The sequence below is a fragment of the Macaca mulatta genome, chromosome 10 (genome assembly GCF_049350105.2).
Source record: "Macaca mulatta isolate MMU2019108-1 chromosome 10, T2T-MMU8v2.0, whole genome shotgun sequence".
NCBI classification, from domain to species: Eukaryota; Metazoa; Chordata; class Mammalia; order Primates; family Cercopithecidae; genus Macaca; species Macaca mulatta.
The window spans coordinates 4,673,283-4,696,265 of NC_133415.1; the positions used below are offsets into that span (position 1 = coordinate 4,673,283).

The 22,983-nt window shown below is 49.2% G+C and overlaps 1 protein-coding gene across 4 annotated transcripts in view; it reads right to left on the reverse strand.

The window, feature by feature from the left end:
* TBC1D22A (TBC1 domain family member 22A) overlaps positions 1 to 22,983 on the reverse strand; it is a 416,627-nt gene that overhangs the window by 388,824 nt on the left and 4,820 nt on the right. The window contains exon 2 of one of the 4 annotated variants that reach the window (XM_015150588.3): positions 1,157 to 1,274. The exons of the other annotated variants lie outside the window; for them this stretch is intronic. The gene's annotated coding sequence lies outside the window, so the exon portion shown is untranslated. The remainder of the gene's footprint in view (positions 1 to 1,156; positions 1,275 to 22,983) is intronic. 4 annotated transcript variants of the gene reach the window in all.

A 22,983-nucleotide genomic window follows, 5' to 3' on the forward strand; every position in this document is an offset into this window, starting at 1 on the left:
CTATTATGGAAGAGAGGTGGATCTCTAGGCAACATACCATATTATTCTGCACATTTGCAAAGTTTACATTGTTATCATTTCATACATATGTATCTTTTTGCAACTAGATGTTCCCTCAAGATTGTTTTTTATGTATCAATGTTAATGCATGCGGCTCCAGTTTTGTTCTGTGGGATTTAACTGTACTTTAGCAGTAAACCAACTTTTCAAAAGAAATGTTACATGGAAATGCCAAACAGGTAAAGGCAGAGCTACTCTGGTGAAGGGGAGACGCAGGAGCCCCCACATGCACTGGCCACTCAACAGAAAGAGAGGAGCGGCAACTTCCAGAACCACAGCAGGACTCCAGGGGGACGCAGAAAGCTGCTGGTCTGGTTATTTCCTTAAATATAAGGAAAATGAACAAAACCGAGAGATGGTTCTCTGAGTAGATGAATAAAACTGACAAACCTTTCGCTAGACTGACTAAAAGAAAAAAGACTCAAATTACAAAAGTCAGAAATGAGGCTGGGCACCATGGCTCACGCCTAATCCCAGCACTTTGGGAAGCCAAGGCAGGTGGTTCACAAAGTCAGGAGATCGAGACCAGCCTGGCTAACACGGTGAAACCCCGTCTCTACTAAAAATACAACAAAATTAGCTGGGTGGGGTGGTGGGCACCTGTAGTCCCAGCTACTCGGGAGGCTGAGGCAGGAGAATGGTGTGAACCCAGGAGGCGGAGCTTGCAGTGAGCCCAGATCACGCCACTGCATTCCAGCCTGGGCGACAGAGCAAGACTCCGTCTCAAAAAAAAAAAAAAAAAAAAAAACAGAAATGAGGAAGAAGACATTATTATCAACCTTACAGAAATAAAAATAATTATGAGAATATTATGAACAACTGTACACCAACAAACAAGATAAATTAGATAAAATGTACAAACTCCCAGAAAGATACATACAATTGAAACTTAGTCAAGGAGCAGGAGGAAATATGACTAGATACATAACATGTAAACAGGCTGAAAGAGGCTGGGCACACTGGCTCATGCTTGTAATCTTTGGGAAGCCAAGGTGGGAGGATCACTTGAACCCTAGGAGTTCAAGATCAGCCTGGCTAACAGAGCAAGACCTCATCTACTAAAAACCAAAAAGCTAGTGGGCATGGGAACACACACCTGTAGTCCCAGCTACTCAGAAGGCTGAGGTGGGAGGATCACTTGAGCTCAGGAATTCGAGGTTACAGTGAGTTATGATGGCACTACTGCGTTCCAGTGTGGGCAACAGAGCAAGACACTGTCTCAAAAAAATAAAAAATGAAAATAAAGAGACTAAATTAGTAATCAAAACACTACCCACAAAGCCCAGAGGGATTTACTGGTAAATGCTACCAAATAGAGAAAGAAGAATTAATACCAATTCTTCATAAACCCTTCCAAAACCTAGAAAAGGAAGTAATACCTCCCAACTCATTCTATGAGGCCAATACTACCCTGATACCAAAATCAAGCAAAGACATCACGAAGAAACAAAACTACAGACCAGTATCTCTTATGAATATATACATAAAAACCCAAAACACTAGCAAACCAAATCCAACAACACATGAAAAGGGATTATGTGTAATAATCAAGTGGAATTTATCCAAGAAATGCAAGGTTTGTTTAATAAACAAAAATCAATTAGTGCAATACACTATATTTAAGAGAATAAAGTACAAAAACCACATGATCGTCTAAATAGATACAGAAAAAGCATATGATTCAATTCAACATTCCTTCATTCTAAAAATTCTCAACAAACCAGGAATCAAAGGTAATCTTCATCCTGATAAGGATATCTACAAAAAACTCACAGTTAACACCATACTTAGTGGTGAAAGGCTGAGTATATTGCCCCTAAACTCAGGAGCAAGGCAAGGATGGGAGGCGGCTCACACCTATAATCCAGCACTCACAACTTTGGGAGGCCAAGATGGGCGGGGTCACTTGAGCCCAGGAGTTAAAGACCAGTCTGGGCAACAAAGTGAGACCTCTATCTCTACAAAAAGTCAAGAAATTAACCAGGCATGATGATGCATGTCTGTGGTCCCAGCTACATGGGAGGCTGAAGCAGGAGAATCACTTGAGCTCAGGAGGTTGAGATCAAGGCTGCAGTGAGCCATGTTCGCAAAACTGCACTCCAGCCTGGGCAACAGAGCAGGACCTTGTCTCAAAACAAAACAAAAGTACTGACACAAGCTACAACATAGATGAATCTTGAAAATATTATGCTCAGTGAAAGAAGACAATTACCAAAGAAACGTGCATTATATTATTCCATTTATTTGAAATCCCTAGAACAGACAATTCTATATACAGAGAACGTAGATTAGTGGTAACTTGGGGATCAGAACAGGGAGGAAGGCAGGAGTGATAGTTACAGGACACACGAGGTTTTTTAGAGGCAATAAACATTCTCTAAAATTGATTGTGGTGATAGTTACGCAACTCTTTGAAGACACTAAAAAACCACTGCGTTATTTACTTTAAATGGGTGAAGGCTATTGTGTGTGAAGTTACATGGGTGAACTGTGTTGTATCTGTATCTCGGGGAAGATGTCATAATTTTTTTAAGTCAACACAGTTTCTACCTGGCCCTCTTGGGTTCCCGCTCTTGGAACCCAGCTACCCATTCTCTGAAGACACCAAAATTAGCCACAAGGATCTCCCATATGTACACATTACAACCCACAGCACCAGCTAAAGGCCCAGAGGACAGCCTGCATCACCGCTAGACAAGTCAGTGAATCAGCCTTCTTATAATTTCAGCCCCGGCCTTCCAGTCTTCCTAGTGAGGCCCCAGACATCATGGAGATGAGACAAGACATCCCCACTATGCCCCATCTGAATTTCTCACCCACAAAACCTATCAGCAGAATCAAATGCTTGCTCTATGCAGGGGAAAAAAAAAAAAAAGATACAGCCTGCTTAGATCAAGCACAATCTATCTGTCATGTCCTTTCCCTGAAATGTCTTGGATTTCTCTCTGACACTGGTAGAAAGCTTTCAGGTTTAACAATCAAAAGGCCCAGGTTCAAGGTCCAGCTCCAACACTTACTAGCTGGTAAAGTTTTAACCAAGTAAGTACTCTGAATTTTCGTTTTCTCTTCCTGGAAATGGGAAGAAGAACACGTACAAAATGAGATAACCATATATCACAGCAATCCAAACACTGTGACGTGGCCTACGAATAGCAATCATCAATTTTTTTTTTTTTTTTTGAGGCAGAGTCTCGCTCTGTCGTCCAGGTTGGAGTGCAGTGGCGCGATCTCGGCTCACTGCAAGCTCCGCTTCCCAGGTTCACGCCATTCTCCTGCCTCAGCCTCCTGAGTAGCTGGGACTACAGGTGCCCGCCACCACGCCCGGCTAATTTTTTTGTATTTTTTTTAGTAGAGACGGGGTTTCACCGTGTTAGCCAGGATGGTCTCGATCTCCTGACCTCGTGATCCGCCCGCCTCGGCCTCCCAAAGTGCTGGGATTACAGGCGTGAGTCACCGTGCCTGGCCACAGTCATCAATATTATCAATCTCTCTTTATATGAACATTTACGTTCTTCCTATCATTCCCCAATGTATCTCTATTGCTCAAAACCAGCATACATCTCGGCCTACTTAAAAGGACTATTTGCACGTCCTTTTAAAAACAGTCTCTGTCACATTATCACAGGCCAAAGGCTTTTCCTCCCAGGACAGCCGGAAATTCATAAATTCTTCATAGGCAAACCGTTTGTGTTTACTAAACAAAAAATGTTCCAACAAAGTTCAGCTCAGACTAAAGGAATCCCATTTTATCTTACCAAAATTGCACTTTTATTTGTTTCTGCATAGCTAAAAAAAAAGCAGACTTCAACTAAAGATATTTTAAAAGAATATGTAGCTCATTTCAGATAACGAAATCTGTCTTTAAAAAAGTATATTAAGGCCGGGCGCAGTGGCTCGCGCCTGTAATCCCAGCACTTTGGGAGGCTGAGGCGGGCAGATTACGAGGTCAAGAGATCGAGACCATCCTGGCTAACATGGTGAAACCCCGTCTCTACTAAAAATACAAAAAATTAGCCAGGCGTGGTGGCGGGCGCCTATAGTCCCAGTTACTTGGGAGGCTGAGGCGGGAGAATGGCGTGAACCCGGGGGGCGGAGCTTGCAGTGAGCCGAGATCGCGCCACTGCACTCCAGCCTGGGTGACAGAGCAAGACTCTGTCCAAAAAAAAAAAAAAAAAGCATATTAACTGGCCAAGTATGGTGGCTCACACCTGTAATCCTAGCACTTTGGGGGCCTGAGGCAGGAGGATCACTTGAGACCAGGAGTTCAAGACTAGTCTGGGCAACATAGTGAGACCCTCATCTCTACCAAAAAATTAACTTAGCTGGGCACAGTGGCATGTACCTGTAGCTCCTGCCACTCATGAGGCTAAAGTAGATGGATCACATGAACCCAGGAGTTGGAGGTTACAGTGGGCTGTGATCACACCACTGCACTCCAGCCTGGGCAACAAAGCAAGACGCTGTATCGAAAAAAAAAAAAAAGTATATTAGTCAATAAACTTCTTAATGAATTATACTGCTTTGAAACATTGCAGCCATCTACTGTTTTAAAGAGAACCCTCGTGATTCCTTATGAAAAGCAGATACATAGGACATAATTTCACTTGACAGACAACCTGGAAAACCCGCGCACAAGCACACAGGAGATGAGCTCAGCAATGTCTAGAATGCTAACAAAGAAAAAAAAAACTTTTTGAGATAAACCTAGATGCCCATTGACTGAATAATGTGTAAGCCAGAATACATACATATGATGGAATACTACGCATAGCAGACGGGAATTAACTAGAACCACCAGAACCAATACAGATAAATGTCATAAACAGAACAGTGAAGAGGAGAGCAAGCTGACAGTGTGACATCCTTTATAAAAATGTTTTGGCTGGGTGCAGTGGCTCACGCCTGTAATCCCAGCACTTTGGGAGGCAGAGGCGGGCGGATCACGAGGTCAGGAGATCGAGACCATCCTGGTTAACATGGTGAAACTCTGTCTCTACTAAAAACATTTTTAAAAATTAGGCTGGTGAGGTGGCGGGCGCCTGCAGTCCCAGCTGCTCGGGAGGCTGAGGCAGGAGAATGGCCTGAACCCGGTAGGCGGAGCTTGCAGTGAGCCGAGATCGTGCCACTGCACTCGAGCCTGGGCGACAGAGCAAGACTCCATCTCAGGGAAAAAAAAAAATGTTAAAGGCGAAATGATACTGTATATCATTTTTGATACATATATGAGTGGTTAAAAAAACTCCTGCACACATGGGAATGGAAATACAAAACTCAGAACAGGGGTCTGGGGAGTGGCTAAGTTCACGGCAGCTTCCACTGTGTGTGTGCACTGTCTTCTTTCCCGTGCTGGATGGAGATACGGTGTCTTCTGTATTACATCAGCCTGTGTGCCCTTTCCGAATGGCTGAAACGCTTTCTAGTTTTTTAAAGATCGCTCTGGCTCTGTGAAGGTGAGGTGTGCGTGCCCTGGACACGGGCACACTGCTGGAGCACCGCCTTACTCTCCAGAAGGGTCAAAACATGAAGGACTCCTGGGGGCACACTGCTGATAACTCTAAGTCTCCCCCTTCTTTTGATACTACAAACAGAAGTCTTTCAAAAAGTAAGCTCAGTATCATTAGCCATCAGAGAAACACAAATCCAAACCACCACGGGATACCACTTCGCACCCAGCAGAATGGCAGAAATTAAAAAGATGCTAAAGCGTGATGGTGAGGATGCAGAGACTGGAACCTCACACACTGCTAGTGGGAATGAAAAATGGGCAGCTGCTGTGGAAAACAGCTTGGCAGGTCCTCGGAAGGTTACATGGAGTTATCACGTGACCCTGCAATTCCACTCAAAGGTAGATACCCAAGAGAAACGAAAATACACATCCATACCAAAACCTCATACAGCATTATCCATAACAGCCACAGAGTGGAGGCAAATGTCCACCAGCTGATGAATGGGGTCAACACAACGTGGCCGAACCACACGATGGAGTAATATTAGGTCATAAAGGGAATGAAGTCTTAGTACACAACATAGCATGGGTGAATCCTGACAACATGAAGCTGAGAGAAGCCAGACGCAAAAGGCCGCACACTGTGTGATTCCACTGACATGCAACATCCAGATAGTAGACCCGTGGTTGCCAAGGGGGCGAGGAGAGAATGGGAAGTGAATGCTAACAGGTACAGCGTTACTCTCTGTGGTGATTAAATTTTTCTAAAATTGACTGTAGTAATGACTGCATAACTATGAATATACTAAAAACAGCAAGCACTTTAAATGGGCGAACAGTGTGGCACGTAAGTGGTATCTCTATAAAGATGGAAGGCAGGACAGGAAAGGCCCCCTCCCTGACCCCACTGTGTCCCAGGAAGGCCGGTACGTCATGGAAGGGAAGGCTCGAGATGGCTGACCCGTCTCATTCATTCAACCTTTAAATAGGCCAAAGTCCGGCCAGGCGCAGTGGCTCACGCTTGTCATCCCAGCACTTTGGGAGGCCAAGGCGGACGGATCACGAGGTCAGGAGATCGAGACCATCCTGGCTAACATGGTGAAACCCCGTCTCTACTAAAAATACAAAAATTAGTCCAGGCACGGTGGCTCACGCCTGTCATCCCAGCGCTTTGGGAGGTCAAGGCGGGCAGATCACGAGGTCAAGAGATCGGGACTATGCTGGCCAACATGGTGAAACCTCATCTCTACTAAAAATACAAAAACTAGCCAGGCGTGGGGGCGCACGCCTGTAGTACCAGCTACCCGGGAGGCTGAGGCAGGAAAACTGCTTGAACCCGGGAGGCAGAGGGTGCAGTGAGCCGAGATCATGCCACTGCACTCCAGCCTGGTAACAGAGTGAGACTCCATCTCAAAAAAAGTAAGAAGTCCAAGTTCACTTGTCCCACCATGAATGACAAGTTTGTAGTGTCAATCACCAAAGAACAACACACTTTAGCATGTGCTTCACATGAAAATGACAGATTTCACCACCCCCAAACTTGAGGAGGGCTAACCGGTTAGCAGTGAGCAAAGGCAGGGGCCATTAGTTGGGTGTTCTGGTCGAATGGATACACATCCCACTGATCCTACACACACACAGCCGGGGCCCTCAGACAGAAAAGCACATGAGCAAACACTGACAAAGGGTCACAGGCTCTAGCCCGCGACAGCAGAGGCCGCACGCAGGTGAAAGTGGAACAACGTGCACGAGGGACAAGACACCCCAGGGCAGGCCAGGGAGGGGCCGGCAGAGAGATGCCCCAAGGGGCTGGGCCCTGAAGAAGACCCCCAACCAAAAAGACCTCCCCATGCCCTCCCCAACAACAGCCCTCAGAATTGTGGCCAAAGCTCACCTTTTCAACACAAGGCACAAAGAGATGCAACTGCAATGCCGCCACGCGTGAGGGGAACCCGAGGACACCCATGGCAAGGGAGGCAGGTAAACTAAGGTCTAACACAAGAACTGGGGTTGGGCTTGGTGGCTCAGGCCTATAATCCCAGCACTTTGAGAGGCCAAGGTGGGCAGATCTGTTGAGTCCAGGAGTTCAAGACCAGTCTGGGCAACGTAGTGAAACCCTGTCTCTATAAAAAATATAAAAATTAGCCAGGCATGGTGGTATGCTCCTATAGTCCCAGCTACTCAGGAGGCTGAGGTGGGAGGATCACCTGAGCCCAGGAAGTCAAGGCTGCAGTGAGCCAAGATCGCGCACCACTGCACTCCAGCCTGGGCTAGAGTGACACCCTGTCTAAAAAAATAAAAAAATAAAAATTGGGAGGGCACCTCCAGGGAGAAGGGGAGAGGGGTCACAGCATGAGAACAGGGTGGAGGAACAGGCTGGAGACACCGGTCAGCTGTGGGGGTCAGGGCAGAGGGAAATGCCCAAGAGAAAGAGAATGGGTCCCTGAAATCAACACCATCTCTTCAGGACTGTGCCCGGAGCTGTCTTTACAACATGACTCAGAAAACCTTAAATTTAAATACACAATAAACAAAACACGAGAATCAAATACTTGCTGAAAATCTATTTGTGGATAGCCAGAGCCTCCACTTGGTGCTCGCTTGACAGCAGCATGAAACACAGAAGCCTTCAGCTTCTACTGACTACACTGCGTTATGTTTCTCCATTCAAGTCACTCAACAAACACTGACTGGGCACCTGCTCCACACCAGGCCCCGGGCTGGTCGCGGAAAGCTGACAGTAAACAAGCGAGAGTCCCTGTCCTCAGGCTGCCTTCACAAAAGCGGCTAATCCATGAGGACACAGGTGACTCTGAAGCGGGAAGAGACAAGTCAGAGGCAAGAGGAACAGAGCGAATCGAGCCAGTTGCTGCAAGGGCACTGGGTTTTGACAGGAGGCAGCTCTGCCCAGCAGATCCCGCAGAATGTTTTTCTGGTTTGAATCTGAAGCCTCTACACCAAGGTGCTGCCTTTCAAACAAACCTGATGGTGTATCAGAACAGCTTTTTTTTTTAATTGAAGGTTAAACAGCAGTGGTTGAAAATAGCACTGGAGAGTGAAATAGGGAAGAGTGAAAGAAAATAAAAGTATGGAAAAGCAATATTCAGCTGCAATGTTCTCGGAATCATAAAAGAAATGAAACATTTACGATTAAATGCTTCTCTGTATTTCACATATATGAAGTAAACAGACAAGTCATCTAGTCAAATTCATTTTATGGCAAATCAACCTCTCTTCTCCAAGCACAGTCATCATTCAATGCCCCCTTAGGGTTCAATAGCAGCTTTCTGAATTACGTACTCAAATTAGCAACTGAATTTACCATTCGGCTCATTCCAACACACGGCGATGCTCCCCAGATTTATAAAATATGTTCAGAAGTAAATTTTCCAAGGAAATTAACTCCATGAGCTTTGGAGGAAAATGTACGAAAAACCATTCTGACAACGGTAAACAATTCCACCATCCCCTCCGTCTACAGCATAATCTGAAACTTGTGCCCACCCCGAGGGTCAACAGCAGAAAGATGTGGTGCCTGAGACCCAAACCAGAGGGTCTCCGAGGGCTGTCCCGCCCTGACACCCACACCACTCTGGCAGTAATGCACATGCTATCCTGCAAGGCTCCCAGCTGTGTGGTGTCACTTCTGGGCCACAAACTCCCTGCTACATTTTGTCTCATGTCACACTCCTCACAGCCCTCGGAGCACTGAGAACCCAGCAGGGGCTGAGGCAATTACTGGGTCAAATGGACATCTCTGCAAATAGGTCTTGGAAACAGCATTTTTACAAAAATTTTTTCCCTCACATAACAAAAGCAATGCGTATTTATTATAGAAAACAGAAAATACGAAGGAAATGGAAGTATTTTGAAATTGTCCTGGCCGGGCGCTGCAGCTCACGCCGGCAATCCCAGCACTTTGGGAGGCTGAGGTGGGTGGATCACCTGAGGTCAGGAGTTCGAGACCAGCCTGACCAACATGGAGAAAATTCATCTCTACTAAAAATACAAAATTAGCTGGGCGTTGTGGTGCACGCCTGTAATCCCAACTACTCAGGAGGCTGAGGCAGGAGAATCGCTTGAACCCGGGAAGTGGAGATTGCGGTGAGCTGAGCTTGTGCCACTACACTCCAGCCAGGGCAATGAGAGTAAAACTCCATCTCAAAAAAAAAAAAAGAAAAGAAACTGTCCAACACAGAGAAGTACAGTCCAACACAGAGAAGTACAGTCAAGCACCACATAACGACATTTTAGTCAACAACAGACCTCATATGGGACCATGGTCCTGTAAGACTATAATGCCGCTGAAAAATTCGTCACCTAGTGATGTCACAGCCAAAGATACATCGTAGCACAAAGCATACTCCTGTTTGTGGTGATGCTGATATATGCAAATCTACTGTACTGCCAGTCCTATAACAGTACAGCACATACATTATGTACTATATGTGATACTTGATCATAATGAACAACTATGGTACTGCTTTATGTATGTATTCATTGTACTCATTGTATTATACTTTTTCTTTTTTTTTTTTTTTTTTTTTTTTTTTTTTTTAGGCAGAGTTTTGCTCTTGTCATCCAGGCTGAAGTGCAATGGCATGATCTCGACTCACTGCAACCTCTGCCTCCGGGATTCAAGTGATTCTCCTGCCTCAGACTCCTGAGCATCTGGGATTACAGGTGCCCACCACCATGCCAGGCTAATTTTTGTATTTTAGTAGAGACGGGTTTCACCATGTTGGCCAAGCTGGTCTCGAACTCCTGACCACAGGTGATCTGCCCGCCTAGGCCTCCCAAAGTGCTAGGATTACAGGCGTGAGCCACTGTGCTCAGCCTATTGTACTATACTTTTTATCATTATGTTAGAGTATGCTCCTTCTACTTATTAAGAAAAAAAAAAAAAGCTGTAAAACAGCCTCGGGCAAGCCCTCAGTCCCTCAGGAGGCATTCCAGAAGAAGGCAATGACCGCTCCATGCATGTTACTGCCCCCGAAGACCTTCCGCTGGGACAAGATGTGGAGGTGGAAGCCAGTGGCACTGATGGTCCTGACCCTGTGTCGGCCTAGGCTAATGGGTGTGTCTGTGTCTTAGTTTTTAACAAAAAGCTGAAAAAGTAGAAAATAAAAAATTTTAGAAAGAGAAAAAAGCTTACTAAGGATATAAAGAAAAATATTTTGGTACAGCTGTACAATGTATTTGTGTTCTAAGCTATGTCATAATAGAAAGGAGTCAAAAAGTTTTTAAAAAATCAAAACGTTTGCGAAGTTGAAAAGTCACAGCAAGCTAAGGTTAATTAACTACTGAAGAAAGGTGTTTTCATGAATCTAGTGTAGCCTAAATGCAGAGTGTTCAGGACATCTACACAATGCACAGTGACGACCCAGGCCTTCCCGTTCACTCACCCTCCATTCACCAACCCACCAACAGCAAGAGCAACGTCCGGTCCTGCGAGCGCCAGTCACACCGGCCGCCCTACACGAGCATGCCACTTCATCGTTTATCTGTATTTGTACTATCCCTGCTCCATATTCAGAGATGTTCAGATACACACATACTAACCACTGTGTGACAACTCCCTGCAGTATTCAAAACAGTACCATGCTGTACAGGCGTGTAACCTCGCAGCAACAGACGGTGCCACACAGCCCAGGTGTGCAGCAGGCGACACCGTGTAACCTCGCAGCAACAGATGGTGCCACATAGCCCACGTGTGCAGCAGGCGACACCGTACTAACCCTACCTAGGTTTGTATAAATGCGCTCTGTGATGTTCACACAAGGACAAAATCACCTAAGGACGCATTTCTCAGAAGGCATCCCCGTCGCCAAGTGATGCACGTCTTCCCACGCGGCTCCACTGTCCTGGCAGCCAGCCATCACCGAGTCCCACTCCCCCTCTCTCCTTCTTGCTGCTTCTCACTCAGTCCTGGCCCTGCCCGGCTTCCCCTCGGGACTCACCACACTGAGATCTTTCTTCTTGCTCCCTCCTCTGCCTCCTGCCAGCCTCTCCACATGCCCCAGACTCTTCTGTGTGTTCCCTACTCTGCTCCCCAAAGCCAAGTCCTCAGTCCTCCTTTCTTCTCCTATGAAAAATCATGCTCTCTCCTGCCTTCCTCCACCCGAGTAAATGGTTCTCAAACTCGTGCCTCCAAGCAGAACCACTGCCAACTCTCAGCCACGAATCCACCACCTCACGTCAATGGGTCCCCCACAAAAGTCACTTGTGGCCCACTGGCCACTCACCATACCCACTCTTCGGTCCCCAGCCTTGGACAACATCACTCTCTACCAGTCACACGAAAATAGACAACGTGCGGGTCCCTGCCTCGTACCTCTCCCTCGAGCCCTCTTCTCCTGGCAGCCCCTGGCTCTCACTGGCCTATGTCCTGGCATCAAAAACCCTGTTTGTGGCACATATACACCATGGAATACTATGCAGCCATAACAAGGACAAGTTTCATACCCTTTGCAGGGACATGGATGAAGTTGGAAACCATCATTCTCAGCAAACTATCACAAGAAGAGAAAACCAAACACCATATGCTCTCGCTCACAGGTGGGAATTGAACGATGAGATCACTTGGATATAGGAAGGGGATCATCACACTCCGGGCCCTACTGTGGCGGGGAGCGGGGAGGGATAGCATTAGGGAATATACCTAATGTAAATGACGAGTTAATGGGTGCAGCACACCAACATGGCACATATATACATATGTAACAAACCTATATGTTGTGCACATGTACCCTAGAACTTAAAAAGTATAATAAAATAAATAAACAAATGAATTTGGATTTTAGGTAAACAAAGAGCTTCTTATACATGTCCCAAATATTGCACGGGGCAGACCTATACTAAAAAAAAAGAAAATAAGAAAACCCTCTGTTCCCACTGACTTAAATCAGGGCTCCATTTCTCTCATTCTGCCCATGTATCTCCTGTGACCACCTCCAGAACTGCAATCCACCAACATGAGGGTCAGCCTCGTCTCCTCCCTGAAGAACACCACCCACCCACAGTCTCCACTTCCTCTAGGTCACCTTGGAAACCTCCCACACATCCCTCCTCTCCTGTCCATCAGCCCTGGCCCTGGCCCATCCCCTCCTCCCAAGAAGAACACAACGGCTACACCGGCTGCCCCTGGGTTTGGCCTCAGCTCTGCCGTCCTGTGCCCATCAGGGGACGGGTCACTCCCCAGCTGAACATCCTTCAAGGTCTTTCTACAGACCTGGGGGAAGAACTCGGATGCTTTCAGGTCCCATGAGGCCTGTGCAGCGCCCTCCTGCCGCTCCCGGCTCACACGCCCCCTCTCGGGAGGGCTCTCTTTTCCCACCATTTGCAATGTGTGGCACAGGGTCCATTTTGAACATCTACTGAACTAAATGAATTGCAAACACTTCCGGACAGTCCCCTTCCTCTCTCTCTCTCCCCCATGGCCATGGTTCTCACCCTACTTCCCGGCCGGCCTCGTCCTACCCGTGCAATCTTGGGTCAGTTCCCTGACCTGAGCCCCTGTCTCTAGCACACAGTAACAGGTCAATAAATGGTAGCAGGAGGTCTGATCAGGTGGCCCCTGCTCAGAAACCTTCCCTAACTCCAAACACAAAACAGCCTCAAGCCAAAACTCCTGCAGCCACCATCCTGAACACTGACCCTCACCTGCATCCCACCACACAGCCGCAGCTGTGCCCACTCCTTCCACCTCTGTTCTCAGGTAACCAGCAACTCATCAGGTTCCCAAACACACCCTGTATTCCTCCTTACCTGGGCTGTGTTCAAGCCACCCTGTGCCAAGAAGGCCTTGTCGCAGCCCCTGACTACAGAACACGCCCCCACACCCCAGGTAACCTTCAAAGTCCAGTTTAATGTCATCTCCTGTCCTCAGTGAAAACTCCCCTCTCCTTGCCCATGCTGCCACAGGGCTTCCTGGCCCCTCCACGGCCCGCTTGGCACCAGCATCCTTGCGGCAGAAGCTCCCAGCTGGTCTGTCTCCCTCAGCAAACGGTAGTCCCTCGGTAGCAGGAGTAACCCCAGGCTCACCTTTGCACACACCCCAGGGCCTCGCGTGCAAACACAGCGCGTCCCATAACTGCTTGTTACATTTAATTCTCTTCCTCACTATGCAAATACTTGAACGATTAAGCATTTAAAGGCATACCCTATCTTTGAAGGAATTAAGTTCCAAGAATACAGGACATCTTCTCACGACAAAACCTAGCTAGGTAACAACACCCTCTTAAAAGCTCCCAAGCTGCTGTTAAGGTGGCCTTTTCTATGAGCTATTTAAAAGCATGACGGCTTAGGAAGGCACATTTGGCTGACGCACAAGCTGCTACGGTGGCTCTAGTGACTGGTTTTGGAACACAAAACTAACTCAATATAGAGATTAATTCTAAAAGAAAACAAAATGGAGCCCACAGCCAACAATCCTCTACCAGCCCTTTCCAGGAGGCAGCTGTGGCCATGCAGGAATCACCTCCTGCACCATCGATAAACCTGAGAACTTGGCAGCGGCCAGACCCAGTTTCAAAACAGAAGAGGCAGCGCTCTGTGCTCTTCCTCCACCCCGATAAAGCAACTCCCAAGGCCCCAGACATGAGCAGGAAAATCCTGTCACAAATTCTATAAAACTGTGATTGTCTCTGAACCTTTCCTCCTCCCAGATCCCCTCTGAATTCGGAAAGAAGCAAGGCCAGATCTCCCCTTGACTCCCAAACTCAACAGCATAACGTAGGGAGTCCCAGCCAACTCGCTGGCCTCCCTGCCGCAAACACATTCACGTGCAAACAAGGGCAGCGGGGGCACCAAGCCCTCGCGGAGGAGCTGCCACCCCTGAGAGAGCCACAGTGACACCAAGGGACTCGCCCCCTTTCCAAGACGGGGTCCTCTGCCCTGCCCCTCCACACATCCCGAGCCACTGACAGCTTTCAGCCAAGGATCAGGAGCTCATCCAGACAACTGCAATGAACATCACTTGCCTCATCTAGGTGAAAGCCTTAGAGCCAGCAAGCCTATTTTTTTTCTTCTTTTTTAAGACAGAGTCTTGCTGTGTCGCCCAGGCTAGAGTGCAGTGGCGAGATCTCGGCTCACTGCAAGCTCCGCCTCCCGGATTCACGCCATTCTCCTGCCTCAGCCTCCCAAGTAACTGGGACTACAGGCGCCCGCCACCACACCCGGCTCATTTTTTGTATTTTTAGTAGAGACGGGTTTTCACCGTGTTAGCCAGGATGGTCTCTATCTCCTGACCTCGTGATCCGCCCGCCTCGGCCTCCCAAAGTGCTGGGATTACAGGTGTGAGCCACCGCACCCGGCCTTTATTTTTTAGTTTAGTAAAAATGTTTCATAAAAGAAGGCCCATTTCAAACCAGCACAGCAAGGAGTACAAGGTGGAGAGAGCTGCACGGCACACTTAAAAATTCTATCGGGGCCGGGCGCGGTGGCTCAAGCCTATAATCCCAGCACTTTGGGAGGCCGAGACAGGCGGATCACGAGGTCAGGAGATCGAGACCATCCTGGCTAACACAGTGAAACCCCGTCTCTACTAAAAATACAAAAACTTAGCCGGGCGAGGTGGCAGGCGCCTGTAGTCCCAGCTACTCGGGAGGCTGAGGCAGGAGAATGGCGTAAACCCGGGAGGCGGAGCTTGCAGTGAGCTGAGATCCGGCCACTGCACTCCAGCCTGGGTGACAGAGCGAGACTCCGTCTCAAAAAAAAAAAAAAAAAATTCTATCGGAATCGGCCTGGCTCCGGTACACACAGCGCACATGAGAAGGAAGAGGGTGGCGGAGGACGAGGCAGCGCTCAAACGAACCCAAGCACGAGCAAGAACACCTAGGAGGGACCTGTGGGAACAGAGCTGATGCAGTCGGGCGCCCAGAAATATCAGGGGTCCCGAAGCCAGAAAGGGCTCTGCCTTGGACCGGCCTGAGGGTGAACCTATTCCCCTAGGAGCTTGGGGCCTTGAGCAGAGGCCCACCTTCCCCACGCAGGCCATACGGGGAAGGCAGATTCAGGGTGGAGAGGACGCCCAGGAACACCTGGCCCTGCCTCGGGGGGCTGCCATCAGTAACAACACAGACGTTCTCAGCCTCCACTTCCTACTCAATAAGGGAACCCACAGCTATTCTAAGCAACTGGACTCGCGGGGGCTACATGCCCTTCATGATCCACAGCACTCGGAGTGGAATTTCCATGTTTATCACCAGAAAAGAGGAAACATTTCAGAAAGGAGGAACAAAAAGTCCGAGGATACTCAAAATGAAAGTTCCCCACAGCACGGGGCCCAGAAATGGGAAGAGCCCAGGCGGCTCTGTTCTCTGGGCCTCCTGATACCTCTGCCTCGTGTCTGCAAAGAGAACACAGGGGGACCTGGGAGAAGTGGCTCACCTCTCTCCGGAAGAATCCCCGGCAGTCTGCCGAGCGCAGGACGCGTGGTTTTTCCCTGCCTGGAAGAGTCGGGCCTCAGGCTGAGCTCAGCAGGCAGCAGCCTGAGTTCAAACATGAGGATATGTGCCAGGGTGCAGGGACCACCTCCACCCAAGCCAGCCCACAGAAGGATCAGATTCCTGGTGAACGAGTCAGCCTTCTCTGTAATAATTTCAGCACCTGTTAAGTCCGCTTGGGCGTGGAGGAGATAAGGATGAGGCTGTGATGGGTAAGGGCACAGAACTTCTCAGATTCAAACCCTAGCTCTGCCACTTACGGGCTGTGTGGCTTTGAGCATGTAACTCAGCTTCTGAGTCTCCTCATTTGTAAAACAGGGACCACACGGTGCCACCCCCAGCTGCTATGAGGACTACATAGGTGGCTGCACGTAAAGTGCCTAGTCCACCGGGCGCGGTGGCTCACGCCTGTAATCCCGGCACTTTGGGAGGCCGAGGTGGGCAGATCACCTGAGGTCAGGAGTTCGGGACCAGCCTGGCCAACACAGTGAAACCCCGTTTCTACTAAAACACACACACAAAAATTAGCTGGGTATGGCAGCATGAGCCTGTAGCCCCTGCTACTGGGGAGGCTGAGGCAGGAGAATTTGCTTGAACCCAGGAAGCGGAGGTTACAGTGAGCCGAGATCGCACTATTGTATTCCAGCCTGGGTAACAGAGCGAGACTCTGTCTCCTTAAAAAAAAAAAAAAAAAAAAAAAAACCGCCTAGCCCAAGGGAAGCACTCCACAAACAATCCCTAGCATGGGGCGTGATGCCAAGGCCCCACCTCAGTTCCGATTCCCCTCTGCACCTGAGCGCTGCAGGGAACACCTGCTCTGTGCCTGATCCACACACAGACACGCTCCCTGGACTCCTCAGGAAAAAGAACCGTGCAGGTGGCTCATCTTGCGCTCCCAGGGCCAAGCATGGTGACATTCCCTACCCTGTGGCAGGATACCGGCTCCTGTTCCTGGGCTCCCCACTGCACCCAGAAACACTGCACAATGCAGATCTCCACGGCCTGTGTTCAAGGGGTGAAGGGCTGAGCTGAGAAGGGGCAGAGACCCTGAGCCTGCCAGAGAAAGAAAGGAGGGGCAGGTGTCACTCTCAGGCCGCAGAGCCAGGACAGCCCCCTGCACGTGAACACTGTCCTTGTCCTGGCCACAGGCAGGCCGCACTAGACTGTGGCCGTTCAGGGACAGAAAAACAAAGATGGCTTCTTTTCAACCCAAATGCCTATCAATCAACAAGTGGATGAAGACAGTGTGGTGTAGCCGGGCACGGTGGATCATGCTTATAATCCCAGCACTTTGGGGGGCCAAGGCAGGCAGATCACAAGGTCGAAAGATGGAGACCATCCCGGCCAACAGGGTAAAAACACAAAAATTAGCTGGGCGTGGTGGTGCGTGCCTGTAATCCCAGCTACTCAGGAGGCTGAGGCAGGAGAATCGCTTGAACCTGCAAGACGGAGGTTGCAGTGAGCCGAGATTGCACCACTGCACTCCAGCCTGGTGACAGAGCGAGACTCCCATCTCAAAAAAAAAAAAAAAAAAAAAAAAACTGTGGGGTGTGTGTGTGTGTGTGTATGTAATGTGTGTACATATATATGCGTATGTATATATATGATGAAACACTACTCAGCCTAATGCCATTAATTCATTACTACTCATTCATAAAAAGGAATGAATTAATGGCATTCGCAGAGACCTGGATGAGGCTGGAGACTAAGTAAAGTAACTCAGGAATGGAAAACCAAACCATCTGTTCTCACTCATAAGTGGGAGCTAACGGCCAGGCATGGTGGCTCATGTCTATAATCCCAGTACTCTGGGAGGCCAAGGCAGGTGGATAACTTGAGGTCACAAGGTCAAGACCAGCCTGGCCAACATGGTAAAACCCCATCTCTATTAAAAATACAAAAATTAGGCGGGCATGGTGGCGCACACCCGTAGTCCCAGCCACTTGGGAGGCTGAGGCAGGAGAATCGCTTGAACCCAGGAGGTGGAGGTTGCAGTGAGCCGAGATCACGCCACTCCACTCCAGCATGGGCAACAGAGTGAGACTCCATCTCAAAAAAAAAAAAAAAAAAATTGTAAGTGGGAGCTAAGCTATGAGGATGCAAAGGCATAAGAATGACACAATGGACTTCAGGAACTCAGGGAGAAAGGGTGGGAAAGGGGTGAGCGATAAAAGACTGGGTTCAGTGTATACTGCTCAGGTGCACCAAAATCTCACTAATCACCACTAAAGAACTTACTCATGTAACCAAACACCACCTGTTCCCCAGTAGTCTATGGAAATAAAAAATTAAAAAGAAAAAGAAAAACAGACAAGTGGTCTTCCAAGACATATTCTCCTCAATTCCATGACCTCCCATGGTTCCTCACAAACACTTGGGAGCAGGGAGGCTGAGGCAGGAGAATGGCGTGAACCCGGGAGGCGGAGCTTGAAGTGAGCTGAGATCCGGCCACTGCACTCCAGCCTGGGCGGCAGAGCGAGACTCCGTCTCAAAAAAAAAAAAAAAAAAACACTTGGGAGCAATGGGGTACTTCCTCCTGCTCTCATTACTTAAGAAACAAACAAATAATCCAAAATTGTCAGGGATTATTTAACCATTTTCGTCTTCATTTAAAATTAACCCAGAGTCCAGATTTACTCTATCAGACAAATATGTAAGAGAAAGGAAATAGGATTCACATTCAATTTATTTTTCAAAATGTTTCTGGACAAAGTAAGACATTTAATAACACGGAAAGTGACCACTGAAAGGAACAAGGAAAAGGAACTGCGCCTACAGCAAAAACCCACCAGCGTTTCCGAGGCCACCGTCACAGGAAGGTCATCTCCACTCACTAACAAGAAGAGAAACCCAGCTGGCGGGGAACACACGATCACTGCCGGGACAAAACGCCGGGGCTTGCCCCAGCATGAAAACAAGACTGAGGGTTCTTACCCAATAAACAACCTCTTCAAAACACAAGCAAGGCAATACAGATGTATAAAAACACAAGCAAGCAAGGGGGCCCGAGGCAGCAGCCAACATTCTGAGGAAAGAGGCAGGGCCCTATTTGCTTCCTAGGCCTGAGCAGGACAGAGGACACAGGAAGAACCCTCCGAGCTGACTTCAGTTCCCTGGGTTTAAACATACTTTGTGGAGGTTACCCAGTGACCCCCCACAAGGCCGCTGACCAAGGTACTCCTGTCCACATCCAAGTGCAGGACTGCTGAGGGAGGTGCCGGGCCGCCTACCACTCCCTGTTGGACATCCCTTGGCACAGTACCCCACTCTTCACAGCTGCTGTAACAAATCACCACAACTTAAAACATGCATTCATTATCTCGAAGTTCTGAAGGTCAGAAATCCGGCGTGGGTCTCATCACACTGAAGTCCAGGCGTCGGCCAGCTGCGCTCCTTCCGGGAGGCTCGAGGGGAGAACCCGTTTCCTGCTCACTCCGGTTGTCCGCAGAATTCAGCTCCTGGCGGGGGCAGGAGCAAGGCCTTGCTCTCCTGTTAGCTATCCGTAGAACGCCTTGCTCTCTTGTTAGCTATCCGTAGAATGCCTTTCCCAGCTTCCAGAAGCCGCGCCACATTCCTGGTGGCTGCCTCCCCCATCTGCAAAGCCAGCCACTGTGGATGGAGTCCATCCTACACCGTGTCTCTGACCACTTCCAAAAGCTCATGAGGTTACACTGGGCCCGCCGGGTAACAGGACAATTCCCCCATTTCAGGTCAGCTGATTAGTGACCTGAATTCCCCTCTGCCATGTAACAGAACATATTTGCAGGGGTCAGGGATGAGGATGAGGACACCTTTAGGGGGCCAGTATTCTGCCCACCACATTCCCATCCCCTCAGGCCAGCGTCCTGGACATCACCTCGACCCCCAGCACCCTGCCCATCAGTGAATCCCGAGAGTACCACGCACACCCTGGACCTGCCCACTCCTCTCCAACCCCACAGCCTCTGGCCTCGGCCTCCTCAGAAGCCCACCAGCTTCCTCTCGCCTTCTCTTCAAGGATGACGGACAGTGTCACAGTATCACAGCCCTCCCTGTTTAATACCCTTCAACACTCTCTCATGGCTCTTAGGACCACAGCCCGGATCTTCACCATGGCCTTGGCAGCAGCTCCAGAGCCTGCTCACCACCCTCCATGCCCCTCCTCCCCAGTCACGTGCTCCCCGCAGGAGGGGGGCTCCGATAGACTCCCCCCAACCTCTGCAGCCAGGTCTCGGCAGAAGCCCAACCTGTGTCAGGAGGACACGACCATTCCACCCACTGAGGGCCCTGCTCTCTGCCAGCATCCTGGGACTGCCACCTGCCCGGCACCAGTCTGCGCGCATGTGTTCACGGGGCAGGCGTCCAGCCGCGAAGGGCCACGTGGATGGCTCAGCACTCACCACGGCAGCTGGCACAGGAGAGGAGCAAGTAAACGTTTTCCGAATGAATTCATTATCCCCAACAATGCCTCTCCTCCGGCGAGGATGGACGGTGGCCTGTTCAGCTGTCTCGTTTGCTCACAGGCGTCTCGTGGCTCTGGCAGTGTAAGCTGACGGCTGTCAGAGCCACAACACTGAGAACCCTCTTCTGCTCCAGCTTTATCCCAGCACCCACATCCTCGCCATGTTCAATTTGGGCCTTTCTTGCCACCACGCCACTTACTTTTTTTTTTTTTTTTTTGAAACAGAGTCTTGCCCTGTCGCCCAGGCTAGAGTGCAATGACGCGATCTCAGCTCACTGTAACCTCTGCCTCTCGGGTTCAAATGATTCTGCTTCAGCCTCCTGAGTAGCTGGGATTATAGGTGCCCGCCACAATGTCCAGCTATTTTTTGTATTTTTAGTAGAGATGGGGTTTCACCATGTTGGTCAAGCTGGTCTCGAACTGCTGACCTCAGGTGATCCACCTGCCTCAGCCTCCCAAAGTGCTGGGATGACAGGCATGAGCTACAGCGACCAGCCACCATCAGGCCACTTTCAAATGTCATACTCCAAATACCCCAGCTGCCTGCATACCCTCTGTCAGCAGAGCACACCCTGCCAGGCAGAGCTGAGCTAAAATAGCAAACATCAGACCCACACTGAAAGACTGCCTGTGTTCTCAAGCCCAGTGTGCTGTGATTTTGTCTTGGCATATAAAGTGAAGTGTGGCCAGAATTCCAACTGCAACAGCCCATCGGGAGCCAAGAGAGTCAGCGGCCCAGGAAAGAACCAGCCCAGACAGTCAGAGACTGAACCTTCAGATTGTACTTTTTTTTTTTTTTTGAGACAGAGTCTCGCTCTGTTGCCCAGGCTATGAGAGTCTCGCTCTGTTGCCCAGGCTGTGGTGCAGTGGTGCAACCTTGGCTCACTGCAATCTCTGCCTCCTGTGTTCAAGCGATTCTCCTGCCTCAGCCTACCAAATAGCTGGGATTACAGGCACCAGCCACCATGCCCGGCTAATTTTTTAGTAGAGATGGGGTTTCGCCATATTGGCCAGGCTGGTCTCAAACTCCTGACCTCAAGTGATCCACCCACCTCAGCCTCCCAAAGTGCTGGGATTACGGGCGTGAGCCACGGTGCCCAGTCAAACCTTCGGATTCTTATCACCTACCATTTCTTGCCACCACCACAGCTTCCACTCCGGTGCAAGCCGCCACCACCAGTGGCCACCGGATGCTGCAGCACCCTGGCCTCCTGGTCTCCCTGCTTCTAACCTTGCCCCGACTCCCAATGCCTCCAATCTGTCTTCGGTACAGCAGCCAAAGATACCCCATGAAACCTAATGCAGACCATGCCACTCCTCTGCTCAAAACCCTCCAAAGGTGCCCCATTCAGCCAGCATCAAACAACAGTCCATATCTTCACTGCAGTCACGAGACTCTACCCCCACCACCCTTCAGGACGCACCCCTTGACTCTCCCCTTCTATCGGCCAGACCCACACTGGCCCCAGCTCCTCTCCTCAAGCACGCCAGCATCGCTCTGGGGGTCCTCTGCACCTGCTCACCCCTCTGCCTGGATCGCTCTACCCCAGCCTCCTGGTTGGCCTATTCCCTCACCTCGTGCAAATCTTTCCTCAAATGTCACCTCAGCGAAGGGCTCCTTCTCACCACCACACCTGCTACTAAGCCACCTAGTCCTCTTCCCAGCTTTGTTTTGATAGCAACTGTCACCTTTCAACAGATAACTCCATTTAACTGAGCTATGTTATTTATACCCGGCTCTCCCACTGCACTGTAAGCTCTGCAGAGCAGAGATCTGGGTCTATTTTGTTCACTAATATTATCTCCAGCACCTGGGGCTGTTCCTAACACATACTATGGATTGAATACATATTTGCTGCTTCAGCAAATCATCAAATTCTCAAAACTGGTCCAAGAAGCCCGTCCTTTTCTCATCAAAAAGAACTGTGCTAAGCCAAAGAAACCTCCCCATTTGCCATAGCTACTGAAACCAAATTCAACCCCTTTGCGCTACAGATACAGACACTGATGGCCGCAGAGGTGACTTGGTGAAGACCACTACTGGCAAAAGAAAGTTAAAATCTGGACCACCCGACTCCTAGTCAGAGGTCTATTTACCACACGACACATCCTGGCTTATCCAGAAACAAAGTTTCTAGGAAAGCATCAGCCAAACATGTAACCTAAGGACCAGGGTGTGCATAAACCTAAGGTCTACTAGCAAGACCACCTCTTCTGCAGTGTATAGCCCTGGCTAAACCACCCACTCTCCAGGCTAATCGAGAAGATAGGTTGGAATAAACACCATGTATCGGTACTGACAATGCAAGAATGAGAAAGACACATTTCCCAAACCTGTGCATCTCACAAGTGAAAGCAAAAGCACATACCAGGGACAACAGGAAGCCAGAGGTACCAACAACACTGAGTTTGATGCAAAAAAGGGGGACTTTAGTTCAGGCTGCATAAAAACAGGAGGTATGCTGGAGAGTGTATATTGAGAAGTGGGGGGGGCGGGGGGGAAGCTAAGCCAGGAGAAAGGGACGAAAAAAAACATTCTGGTCAGATACAAAAGCATGAAAGTGACAGGGTCATCAAACAGGATGGTGTGC